Source organism: Neopsephotus bourkii, unplaced genomic scaffold, assembly GCF_033783945.1.
Source record: "Neopsephotus bourkii isolate Nb327-2 ecotype Australia unplaced genomic scaffold, CSIRO-AGI_Nbou_v1 NB_1530, whole genome shotgun sequence".
NCBI classification, from domain to species: Eukaryota; Metazoa; Chordata; class Aves; order Psittaciformes; family Psittacidae; genus Neopsephotus; species Neopsephotus bourkii.
Window position 1 is genome coordinate 627,628 of NW_026902006.1, and position 5,685 is coordinate 633,312.

General features: G+C 40.1%; 1 long non-coding RNA gene across 1 annotated transcript; it reads right to left on the minus strand.

The window, feature by feature from the left end:
• Window positions 1-2,041: 2,041 nt before the first annotated feature.
• On the minus strand, window positions 2,042-5,072 carry LOC133221410 (uncharacterized). Its single transcript, XR_009727999.1, has 3 exons — window positions 4,978-5,072; window positions 2,965-3,708; window positions 2,042-2,542 (listed from the first exon to the last, which is right to left on the minus strand). It is a non-coding gene; the product is annotated as an uncharacterized LOC133221410 (long non-coding RNA).
• Window positions 5,073-5,685: the final 613 nt, after the last annotated feature.

Consider the following 5,685-nt stretch of genomic DNA (forward strand, 5'->3'; position numbering starts at 1 on the left):
TTTAGTTGAACATTCCAAAGCTGGATATGTCAGACAGATTTAAAACCATCCAATGTAAATGTTACAGTGTGGGGAGCCCAGGGTGGGAAATGCCACCCAGAGTAAAGCAGAGTATGTCCTAAGAAATAACTGCTCTGTTTTGGAGCACTGAACTGGACTCAGCAGTGCTAAGAAAAGAGTTTGCTTTTGTCTGATAGATGACTAAAAGGATCTCAGAAGGCAGGTTTTGAGCATCGGCTTTGAATATGGGAAACCATGAAGAAACATTTTGATTCTCCATCTTCAGGATACCATGTATAGGTCCTTGGGGTTTTTTGCCCTGCAGGTGATGGGGAAAAGCAGACTCATCCAAATTAATTTTGGAAAAGCTTAAAGCTATTTTCTTCATACAACAGGAAAGCCATTAGCTGAAATTGCTGGGGTGAATGAAAATTTTCAGTCTGCACTGGCTTGGAGAGGTACCAGGAGGATTGCTGCCACTGAACTTCGTGTTGCCTCTAGGCAGGTAACTACCTGGAGTTCAGTAGATGGCTTTCTGGAGGAAAGAATGTTTAGCTGTGCTGGTGGTGGAGTAGTGCCTGAAGAAAATAACAAGCAATAAAAGCTTCCACTTTGTGTGTAAGTGTAAGAATTATAATTGGAAACTCAAAGGATAGGAAACTTTTCTGAATAATTCTCTCAGTCTTTACACAATAATGGTATCATTTACTCTTCCTTATTAAAAACCCTTTTCTGGTAAGTAACACATCCCTTTCGTATGAAAGGTGCTTTGAGCAGGAATTTTAGGTTAGTAAACCCCTAGAATTTAGTTTACAGACAAATTTAATATCTTCTTTAACCCAGAAAAGATAATGTCTGGATGCTTGCTTGCTTCCTCCTTCCTTTGCAGGACTGTGTTGTGCTTTAGTAGTTGGTTTACAGGAAGAAACTCTAGGTTCAGAAGAAAATTACTACTTTTTGTTTTTTTGAGATGGGTTGACAAGATATGGCCGTTCAAGATTTTAAGTCCATGGGTTAAGAAATAAACCAGGTCAAAGAGTTGTAATTCTCTTTATTTGATAAATACATTTATTTCTAAGAAAGCAGCAGAACCTATTCAGAAATATGCCAGTGGAAGAACTTTGATATATAAATCTAAAACCACTATGGAAATGATGAAATAAAGTACTTGTGCATAACTTTTTGCAACTTGTCTAACAAAGGAAAACAGTATAAGAAACACTAATGCTAATTATTTTCTGAATATGTTTCCTGGACTGTGTTGCTGTCAGGCACTGACAATAAACGTCAGGGTCTGGACCTGAACAAGTGTCTGCCTTTCTATGTTTCTCTGTTATCTCCCTGAAGCTATTTTCTTTCAGTGCTTCGGTGCAGGTGATAGGGAAATGAGGGGGAGATGAATCAGGAATTGTTATTACCATTAGCTGGTGTGGAGGAGACAATAAGAGCTGCACTACTGGGCAAGATTTCATTTTCCTTGATCCCTCCTGTGTGTATTGTCTTCTTGGTATAGCACCAGCAGAAATAGTCCATCCCATCCAACCTTGAGCATTCCGTGACACGGAGAGATTTATCTCAGAGCAAGCAGATCACCTGATCAATTTCATACTGCCTTCAGCTGCAGCTCCTGAGCTCAGTCTGTTTATAAGGATTTCAAATCAAATTGTCATCACCTGCTAGAAATCATAGCAATAGGTATCTTTGGTGAAACCTTAGATTTACCTACATTTTGTTTTACTGTCATTAAAAATTCTTTCCTGTATCATCTCACAAACATAATGTCTAGTAAAAATTTTTAGGAACTAATCGCTGGCATTTTCAAAAGCAAATTTCTTGCTCATACTACAGAAACTTCACCCTTGGGAGCCATTTTGGTATAGATTTCTGGAGAGGAGTTATGCCTCTAAATACAAAAAATACCAAGATATGAAGGCTGAGTTCAAATCCAATCTTCACCTCACTTCCTCTAGATAACAGAGAGATGTAGATCCAAGGCTAAAACTTTCATTGTAATGACAAAATGTCATCTAGGGTAATAGGATGTCTCCCCAGACTGCATCTGCATCAGCAATTTTTAATGTATCGAGGCCAAAAATTATATAGCAACTAAAACATTCCTGTGGGTTAATGGCTTTATGGATTTTGACTATAAAAATATTTATATACTACATAATTTTTGCCTTTGCCGGAGGAAGAATTTTTTAAGCAAGTGTGGAAAACTACTAGATTGGCCAGAGAAGATCAAAATTCTGGACCTTATGGCTTAGCTGGATCTTGATAATGACTGTGTTACAGCAATTTAGAAAAGATCCATATTATATAAATACAACCTCATTTTATTACTATATGCATATTGTAGCACCGACAAATTGCCAGAACTGTATCTACGGCACAAGAAGAATGGAGACATACAAAATAATATGAAGTTCCCATATTAAAGAGCTTACCATTTAAAAGGCCAATAGGAGAAGATAAAGCTGGCTAGGGAGGGAATATAAGAGGTGTGTCTGTGGCAGGTTTGTAAAGCATTAAGACATTTCATCTTAATGAGGCTGAGAGAGGCTGAGAAAGTTGGGGCTGTTCAACCTGGAGAAGAGAAGGCTGCGTGAAGACCTTGTAGCAGCCTTCCAGTATCTGAAGGGGGGCTATAGGGAAGCTGGGGATGGACTCTTCATTAGGGACTGTAGCGATAGGACAAAGAGTAAAGTGTTAAAAATTAAACAGGGGAAGTTTGAATTGGATAAGGAAGAAATTGTTTACTGGAAGAGTGGTGAGGCACTGGAGTGGGTTGCCCACAGAATTTGTGAATGCTCCATCCCTGGCAGTGTTCAACTCTGCCAGGTTGGGCAGAGCCTTGGGTGACATGGTTTACTGTGAGGTGTCACTGCCTATGGCAGGGGGGTTGGAACTAGATGATCATAAGGTCCTTTCCAGCCCTAACTATTCTATGATTGTATGGTTCACCACAGCCATCAGCAAAAGGTTGTTAATTGTTAACTGTAGTGAGTAATACTTCATTTGCATTTCCCAATGAGATATCCCCTGCATACACATATGAGTAAAATAATCTTAATCTGCTGCACTGGTCATTTTTGGAAAAGCGTTATGAGTATAGTAAAAGTTCAGCACAATCCAGGACATTGATTATTCACTTGTTGTATTTGATCCCAGGCAGCAGTCAGCAATAGTATCTTCAGGATAAATGCCAAGCTGTCCTCCTCTCCCTTCTGCACTGAGGAAGTATAAAAATTGTCTCACTCCGAAGGGAAACATTTTAAATTGACACATTGAGCTGTCTGCAAGAGTCTGAAAAGATACTTAGCAGGACTTACATATAAAAGAGTGGTGGGACTGTCAGAGTTCTCAGCACTGTCTTAAATCTTTGCCCATTTAAACCGATAATAAAACACCTTTTAACTTCAAGAAGATCTGCAGGTTGAGGCAGTGGCATATATTTATGCAGTGCTTTCCTGGCAGAATGCAGGAGAGGGGAGTGTCAGAAAGGGGTACCATCCACCAGTTCTCCCAGTGTTACTTTGATGACTTGCGTGCCTTCTGTCTGTCTGGTCCTGTCCTACCTCTGCTGATGTAGGTGTCCATGCAGGTAGACACCGTGATGTTCTGTGCAGGAAAAGGAATGCTTCAGCCTCAGTTCACTTGCAGAAATGGGATCTTGATAACTTTGGGGGAGAGTAGAGGGCGATGTAGCTGAAGGAGGAAACGCAAAACCAACAGGGTTAAGAGAAAGACAGACGTGAGCCCTTGTCCCTTCAGTTTTCAGTACTGTTTCTATATTGCCATTTTTTAAAACAGTGTTTTGTCTTCTTATAACTTACTTTTATTTTTCCCTTGTATTACTGTGGGAATAAAACCAGTTAAAAATAAATAAAAATTACTTTTGTTTTCTAGCAGTCATAGCACAGGGGAGCCACATTTAAGAACCAGCAGGGCTGTAAAGCAACATAACATGAGCACAGTCTCTGCTCATGATAATTTACAGTACAAATAGGCATAACTGGTGCTTAATGACATGGGTCACAGAACCACATAGACTTGACATATCTTTCTGCAAATTAAAAAACTCCTATGCTGAAAAACTAAAATCATTATCATAATCTAGTATAACCAGTTGGATCATGGGCAGTACACAGCATGGCATTTCCAAGGTAAGAAACCTCCCAAATTTCTGTGGATAATATGTTTTAATGCTTAATAGTTTTCTTGCATTGAGTCTGACCTTTCTTTCAAGTCCAAATGTTTTCCATCTCTTTTTTCAGCACCTGAGTGTTGACTCCCACTTGAGCAAGGAGTCAGCTACTGCAAATGGGATTTTGTCATGGAAGACAGTTATTCATTTTTCATTCAACTTTCCTACAGATGAATCATAGAATAGTTAGGGTTGGAAAGGACTTTAAGATCCACAGTGCAATACAGAGAGCAAGGGCAAGTTATTTAGGAATTATAGAGTCTTGCCCTGTCTGAGCTCTGTCCCACTGAACTGGAGCAGTGACCAAGATAGCTGATGTACACCTAGCTCAGTAGTGTGGGCTAGCAAGTGCTTGGACTGCAGGATAGACACTAGATACAACATCCTTCGAAGGTATTGAAGGGGGTAAGTAAATGGTCTTGACCAGTACCACTTCCAGCAAGAGCTCCAGTCTCTCATGCCTAAGGTTTACAGAATAAATCATACTCTTCTGTCACATAAAATTATGAAACATCTATGAAACATCCACAGCTCCTGGGAGCATATGGTGAGCATAAGGCAAGCAGAACAACTGTCCTCACCAAACAAAAGCAGCTTCATAGCACCTGAGCAAGTTGAACAGGTCTCCTGAGAGCAGCAAGGTTCAGTCAAGTGTTCAGTGATCACCAGTCAATCCCACAGTGACAAATCAGGTTCAAAGCTGAGCCAGGAGGTCAAATCATCACCTCAGTGTCAAGGTCAGTGAGGTAGGCTCCTTGGCACATACATACCTACAACAAGCTAAAGGCAGAATCAAGCTCTGAAGCCTAAACACGGACCCTGAGCAAAGGGAAGTGGCCCCGGTGAAACTTCTCTCAGCTCTTTTAAGCCTCAGCTGTCTGGCCCCAGGCATCAGAACTGGGTTGGAGCACAGACAAACAAGCTTTCAGAGCCTGCACTTTAGGGCCCTGACACTCACCTTATGAACCCAAAGAGACAAATAAAAGGCTAAAAAATGAAATCATTCTACACCAGACAAAGATTCTTAGAAACAAACTTTCCTAAGATGACAGTTTAGGATTACACAACACTGGAGATCATGAACACCTCCCCTGCCCTGCATATCATCACTCAGAATTTTGTGCACTACACACTAACTCAAAAGACGTTAGGCCTCAGGAAGCCTTTTGATAATCTGAAGGTCTTCTGATTGCCTTGTTTCCACTGTTCCATATAATTCACAGTAGTAGCCTAAGAAACAGTGTACTTAAAATATTGATTCCACGATTAAAGCTTATATTTACGCGGTCTTATATGTGAGACAGGTAGTGACAAAACATGGTACATGTCTTAAATATTCTGAGGTCCTACTGATTGAGGCTACAGTTCCTATAGGCAATCACTTAAATCAGCAAGCAAGTAGCTAGGAATAGCTATATAATGCAGCGAACAACATGAGCTAAACTTTTAGATTTTTGTTTTAAAAAACAATTTTTGCA